Source organism: Microtus ochrogaster, chromosome 1 (assembly GCF_000317375.1).
Source record: "Microtus ochrogaster isolate Prairie Vole_2 chromosome 1, MicOch1.0, whole genome shotgun sequence".
Taxonomy (NCBI): domain Eukaryota; kingdom Metazoa; phylum Chordata; class Mammalia; order Rodentia; family Cricetidae; genus Microtus; species Microtus ochrogaster.
The window spans coordinates 110,033,307-110,040,957 of record NC_022009.1 but is presented as its reverse complement, the minus strand read 5'-3'; the positions used below and the strand labels follow the sequence as shown (position 1 = coordinate 110,040,957).

General features: G+C 44.7%; 1 protein-coding gene across 1 annotated transcript in view; it reads right to left on the bottom strand.

Annotated features, from left to right (window-relative positions):
• Arhgef26 (Rho guanine nucleotide exchange factor 26) overlaps positions 1 to 7,651 on the bottom strand; it is a 109,461-nt gene that overhangs the window by 25,780 nt on the left and 76,030 nt on the right. The gene's annotated exons all lie outside the window — the stretch shown is intronic.

The window sequence follows — 7,651 nt, the reverse complement described above, 5'->3', positions numbered from 1 at the left end:
CCCCCAGTTCCTTGTTTCCTCTCCTACAGGATCTAAGTACCCATAGCTACACACTTTTCTGCTGGGCTGCTGGTAGGGATGAATGTGTAAAGGGGCTTGCTGCCAAGCCTAGCAAACTGATTTCAATCCTGGAGCCCAAATGGTGACAGAGTGGAGCACTGACTCCAGCAAGTCGTCATCAGAACAAAACAAAGCATAAAGGGAAGCTGCACGGCACGGGACTTCCTGCTCTCTGGCTCTCGTACGATTTTAGATTTTCTGTAGCGTTTTCGGATTTCAGAATGAGAGATACTCAACCTTAGGTGTTTCCATCAGTGTCGTTTTCTGTAACATGACGAGGATTGTAGGGGACCGCGACAATGCTGCTGTATTGCATACACGTTCAGAGTAGCGTGAACTGCAAGCAACACATGTTCACCATACTGCGCTTCTCTGTGACCCTGATCTAACTAGAAGTAGTCACATGGCTGATGGTTGTGAGGGCAGTTAATTAGGAGGTGAATGGAAAAACGCCAAGACAACGGACGTAGATTTTAGCATGCTTCTGATACTATGGCTAGCACTCTGTCAATGGCCATCTACACGTCAGCTTAAATGTCTGGCAGGTGCACCTGGGCTGCTAGGAACAAAGAAGCCCCTGCCAAGCAGATACTCAGTGAGCCACAGACAAACGGCCAGTGTTAGGAAGAGGATGCGAGTCTAAAGCTTCTGTCACTGCTCCTCATCATCCGTCCATCCTAAAGGCGAGGTGTTGGGACTTCACAGAACTCTTCTCATTCTCCCAAGAAACCTGTGTTAAAGGGTGACCTACAGGAAAGGTGTTCTGAGGTGTGGCTGTCACTATCTAGTACCTAATCGGCTCTGGCTTCATTGACCCAGCTCAGGGACACTGCCCGACTGGACCAAAAGAAGCATTTTTCTTCTAGTCCTTTCTGACAAGTTTGCTCTGGATCCTGTCTGTGGAGCTTTCCCCAGCCAACACAAAAGGAAAAGCCATTTAAGGAAAGCTGCCCTTTGGGCAGTCATTTCTACATAGTTTCCTATAATTGGATGGCACCCTGCTGCTGCAGACACCAGCTAGCATGATGCTCTATTCATAGGGCCAGAAAGCAAGCCTGGATCCAGCATTAGCTGTGGATAGGAAGGGGCTGAGCTTTGGATAATGAATGAGCCTGGTTTCCAATCCTCATGTATCACTTGAAAAACCCACCATCACTATTATTCGAGCTACTGCGATTTGGGAATTCTGCTGAAAGCGTAGTGAATGATCCAACAATGAGTTTCCCAATGAAGACGAGAACGTGCATGGTTTCCCAAATGGGCTTCATTTCTCTGGCTTTGTCTTTGGGCTGAGAGTGTGAGAGGGGGTGATAATTCAGTATTTCTACTTCCTAAAACCTTCGATATGAAGACACATTTACTGGTAGCCTAAAACACTCATCAATGCTATAATAAAAATCAGAAGCAAATAAAAATGGCCTCTGTGGAGTAGTTTTATGAATTGAAGCTATGTGGCATTTACAGAAGTATATGGGTAATGTTCCAGAAAATGTCAGAAGCCACATCACTTACTAGGCAGAGTCTATTTTTTTTTAATCAAGATTAAGTTTTTACTGTTTATTTAGGAACTGGGATATAGCTGAGTTGACAGAGGTCCTGCCTACCCTGTACAAAGTCCTGGGTTCTATTCGCAGGAGTATATAAAATTGCGGTGGTCCACACCCATAATCCTAACACTCTGAAGGTAAAGGCAGGAGGATCAGGAGCACAGTGCTATCCTTGGTTACAGGGTGAGTTTGAAGGTAGCCTGAGATATGTGCTGAAAGGAAGGAAGGAAGAGAAAGAGAAAAAGAAATAGCACCAAAGTTTATTATTTATAAAGACAATACCCCAAACAAAGGAAGACATAAATATCCTTCCTGAAGTCTGAGCCAAAGCAAAAGTGAATAACAAGGATACAGAAGGAAAGGCTCACACACACACACACACACACACACACACACACACACACACACACACACAAATAGCCACACATCAGCCGCATCTAGTCTGCCTAAGACACCATAGATGTCCTCAAAAGGACTCCCAGGAGAAATAGTCTGGATCATTGCACCACCAACAACTCCTTAGGAAACCAGCTCCACCATGAGGAAGACAGAAGACAACTCTGGAGGGCAAGGCCAGACCAAGCCAGTCTCCAGAAGTTCCAGACATGAGACAGAATGAATAGGGCATCCATGCAATGGGGCTTCTGTTTGGCTACCTGTGGTGGTTTGGGGGGGGGGCAATGGCCCCCACAGACTCATAAGGAGCCACACTGTCTGAAAGGATAGGAGGTGCGGCCTTGTCGGAGTAGGTGTGGCCTTATTGGAGGTAGTATATCACTGGGGGATGAGCTTTGGGTTTTCAGAAAGCCATGTCAGACCCAGTCTCTTTGCCTTCTGCAGTAGATCCAGATGTGGAATTTTTAGTTCTTTCTCCGGCACCATGTCTGCCTGCACGCTACCGTGCCCTGCCATGGGGACATGTAGACCAGCCTCATTTCAATGTTGTCCTTTATAAGAGCTGCTGTGGTCATGGTGTCTCTTCACAGCAACAGAACATAGGACAGCATCAGTTTGAGTGGCTCGTCCTCAGCAAATACTTGTCATATGAGCATTCTTACGGCTAAGTGCCTGGTTTCAGCACAAGGGACATAAAAGTCAATATGAGACACAGGCTCACAGTGGACATTAAATGTTACAGCCAGGAAAGTGTCCAGTTTTATCAGATCACAGGGAGGCAGAAAACAGACTTAGACAGTAGAATAAAACCCCCAGGGGATGTGGCCATTAATGTAAGCCTAAACGGTGAGAAAGTTGCCTAGAGAAGGTCTGAAGAGAGGGGAGGGCAGAGGGGAAGCATTCCAGGAAACGGTGAGAAAGTTGCCTAGAGAAGGTCTGAAGAGAGGGGAGGGCAGAGGGGAAGCATTCCAGGTAGAGAGAGAAACCTGTGCTAGGGCTGGCATCTAAAGTGGGCTGAAGATGCAGGACGAGGACAATGAGGAGGAGATGGAGATGGATGTGCTTGCAAGGCATTTGTGCTGAAAGCAAGATAAGACACGGAGGCTAAGTTTTACAAAGGGTGAAGCTAAGTAGGTTCATCTTTAAAACACATTCTGAGTGTGGAGGGTAAGGAGCAAGGAGAGGAAGTGTCTGGGGCTTGTTGGGTCTATCTTGTCGGAAGAAAGGGAAAGCACTGGCAGAAGGGCGGTGGTGATGTGGAAGAGAAGGATTTCACAAGCTGCACAGAACTCCAGCTACACTGAAGGCTGTGACAAACCAACTGCCTGTGGGAGCCCAGCAAACCCAGACAGGAAGGTTACCTTTTAGGTTTCCCATAGCAGCCAGAGGGCAGAGGGGCCATTTACTAAGAAGGAATGGAGCCGGGAGAAGGTGAGAGGTGATGGGAAGGATTTGAATATGGGCAATCTGTGAAACCACCAAACAGGGACGTTCAAGTCGTATGACCATGACAATATTCTGAAAACTATTTTAGAAAATGGAGTGACTTGGTGTAGAAGAAACATGTGGTCCTGAGCTTCCTTAGACCATCACTGCACATTTCTTAATGGTGTTTAAGTGAGGTGGCAATAAGGGGCCAGGCATGTAGTGGGGTTGGATTGTATGCTGCAAAGAAGAAGGGTGGAGTCCTAACTCCTGGCACTTTGGGTTTTGTTTGTTGTTGTTGTTTGTTTGTGTGTTTTGTTTTTTGAGACAGGGTTTCTCTGTAGCTTTGGAGCCTGTCCTAGAAACTAGCTCTTGCAGACCATGCTGGCCTCGAACTCACAGAGACCCACCTGCTGCTGCCTCCTGAGTGCTGGGATTAAAGGCATGTGCCAACACCACTCAGCACTCCTGGCACTTTGAAAGCTGACTTATTTAGAGATAAATCCTTTGCAGATATAACCCAGTCATACCAGATTGGAGTAGGCTCTGCATCCAGTAACTCAGCAATGAGAGGTGGGGGGCTCAGAGACACACAGAGGCACAGGCAGCAGAGAAACAGGTCATATGGAAAGGCAGGCAAACTGGAAAGAATGCCTGGAGTCACTGGGAGCTGGAAGAGGTGAGGCTAGCCCTTCTGGACCCTTAAGTCATTCATTTTTTTTAGTACTGTAATACAGCAGCTATAAAGAGACCAACCATGAATGAAAAGATGGTAAACTGTCTCCCAGAGTTTGAGAGTTTTAACCAACTAAGGTCTTAGATTAGGGCCAAACGTACATAACTTCATAAGGCTGAACATGTGGGTAGAATCAACAGCCGGCTTATTGTGTTATTCTTGGCATGTATCAGCTACAAAATGATAGTACATATCAACCCACTACTATCTGATAACCTACCATGTTTATAATGTATTATTTCTATTACTGCTGTGTCAAGCCATGCACTGACAGGCGCCTGGTGTAGGAGGTCCTTCTGTTTATGTGTTGTGCTTTCATTGTTAATGAATAAAGAAACTGTCTTAGCCTTTTGAAAGGGCAGAACTTAGGTAGGAGGAGAAGACAGAACTGCAAATTCTAGGAGGAAGAGAGCAGAGTCAGACATCATGGAGCCACCAGATTCAGACATGTTGAATCTTTCCTGGTAAGCCACTGCCACATGGCAATACATAGATTAATAGAAATGGGTTAAATAAAGGTGTAAAAGTTAGTCAATAAGATGTAGGAGCTAATAGGCCAAGCAGTGTTTTAATTAATACAATTTCTGTATGGTTATTTCGGGGCTAAGCTAGCCGGGCGGCCGGGATGAACAAGCGGCTCCTTCCCCTGAAACATGTGCCAACAGTACTGAGAAAGTAAATCTGGGTGTTCTGAAGAGGTTTCCACCTGGGGAAGCATTAGGCAACTTTCCTGGAGACGGTTTTATTACCACAATGGGAAGAAGTGATATTAGCAAACAGTGGAAAGAGACCAGAGATTCTGTTTAATACTACATCACAGGATTCCCCGCCCCCCAACAAAGAAGCACAGGCCCTATATCAACATTGCTGAGGTCAGAATCTAGTGGTCTAGGTAGCTTCCAGTCCCAGCTTCAAGCACCAACAAATTCACTTTCTGATCAAAAGAAGTCAGATTAGATGTATCCCTTTGAAATTTGACAGAATAAACTATTAATAAAATGACTAACTAGCAACCCAGATAGGATAAAAAAAAAAATTACGTTTTCTTCCAATCTAAAAAATGTGAAAAAAGAAATAAAAAGATAAAACACTATCTTTGAAGACAACTTTATGGGGGCTAAACCATCAAGTCCTGCTCTGCAAATACCAGCTATATGGTGAAAGGCCACACACTCAGCAAGCTAGGAAATGTGTATAGTACGCCCTATGCAGCAGTCTGGAACGGAGGAGAAAAAATAGCGGTCCCCCATAGAGCCAGTCTCAGTAGGTAGAAAGAAAGCTTTCCCATGCAACAAACTATTGGCATCCATGCTAAGCTCCTTGCTGGAACCTTATAGTTTCAGTCAGTCCGTGGGTGGTTGAATCAGCCCTAGAGAGCTGGCACAGATAAGGAGCCCTTATCTCTCTGCCTTGTAGATGGTCTGAATTATTGCCTGACTCCAAGCAGCTATATCTCCTTCACCACTGCCTCTGGCATGCAAAGCATCTGCAGTTGCCTCCTTGACGCTACTGTGTAAATACAGCAGCACATACTGTACATTTCACACCCAGCCTGCTTAGCAAGCCTCTTTCCGGCAGACTCTTGTTTGTGAACCAGCAGTTTCCAAGGGTATCTCCTCAGCTGGGAGGACTTCAGACATTCGACGAACTTATTGACAGGGCAAGAAAATGCCAGTTTTGGCAAACGTTAATTAGATGCTCGGGGTGCCCTTTCCGCTGGGAAAATATGCCTTGCTCTTTCTGTCCTTCGGATTATAATTTCAATAACATACTTGGGCCCACGAATTTGGCGTAGCTGTAGCAACATGAAATGTAATGGCAAAGCCACCTGTGAGGAGGAAAATCAGCTGCTGAGCGAGAAAACATCTGCCCGAATTCTGCATTTACTGCCTAGCTCTGTGCAAGTTCAAGAATAAAAGCTGCACTATCCTGGTTTTAGAACGGCCTCTAAAGATGATAACTCTCACCAATTTACCAGGCAACAGTTAAAACGACTCTAATATTTAAAACTGGCAGGGTTTTGTGAACCTTTATTTTATCATTCAACTCAGAAGATTAGATAAAACTGTGGGTCCACGTGGGGAGACAGCTGGAAGATGTTAGAAATCAAGAGTCTGACACACATCATTGTACCCCCTAAAACTTACTTCATGTTGAAAGCCAAGCTCGGTGGTACACAGTATAATCCCAGTATTAAAGAAGCCAAGGCAGAAATGATTGACAGAGACCAATCTGGTTACACAGTGAGCTTCAGGTTAGCCTGAGCTAACTAGAAAAAAAAAAACAAACAACTGTCTAAAATCCCAACAACTCTGAGGAAAAAAAGTCTTTATAAAAGTCAAGATAACATGCTCTGCTTGTTGCTTGCTAGGTTTCTGGGAAGAGAGACCCTCAACTAAAAAAAAAAAAAAAGCCTCTACCTGACTGACCTATAGGCAAGCTGGTGGGACATTTTCTTGATTAATGATTGATGTCGGTTGGTACATCTTATAGCGAGCAGTGTCATTCTGGGGCAGGTAGTACTGGGTCTTATAAGTAAGCCTTGGGCTAGCCAGTAAACAGCGCTCCTCAATGGCCTCTTCATCAGTTCCTGCCTCAGGGTTCCTGCCCTGACTCCTCTCTGTAGTGAACGTCTATGTGGAAATATAAGATAAAATAAACCGTTTCCTCCTGGAATTGCTTTTGGAGGTAGAGCATCCAAGTTCCTGCTCTGCTTTCCTGGGTATATATGCTAGTTTGAATGAAAATGACCCCCATAAGCTCACAGGGAGTGACACCATTAGGAAGTGTGGCTTTGTTGGAATGGGTATGGTCTTGTTGGAGGGAGTGTGTCACTGTGGGGGTAGGCTTTGAAGTGTCATATATGCTCAAGATACCACTCAGTGAGACGAAGACTACTTCCTGTTGCCTGCAAGATGTAGGATTCCCAGCTACTTCTCTGGCAGCATGTCTGCCTGGATGCCAGCATGCTCCTTGCCATGTTGATAAGGGACTGCATCTCTGAACTGTAAGCTGTCACCTCAATTACATGTTTTCCCTTGTAAGAGTTGCTGTGGTCATGGTGTCTCTTCACAGCAACAGAACTCCCAAGACAGTATACACCTGAACAATTCATATCACAGTCTGATTAAATAAGAAGCTCAGTCTCTATTTGTTTTGTTTTGATTCATCAGTTAAAAAAGTCAGCAACTCAGAACTAGCAGTAGAATAAATATCCCATGATAAATTTGGACACTTATTGAATATTTTCATAGGTAGGCTGTTTCTACTGTTGAAAGTTTACTCTCTGAACTACCCATTCTATTACATGCCAACAGTTCATCCCATTTCCTTCATACATGGAAATGACCTGAAGTTTGCCATTTTTATTTCCAGACTATAGTCTAAGATGTAAACTGTATCTTATACCAATAGGAAATATAGCTTTATGTGAGTAATGTCATCATTTGATACATGTGACAGAGAATGTCCCCTGGAGAAAGGCAGA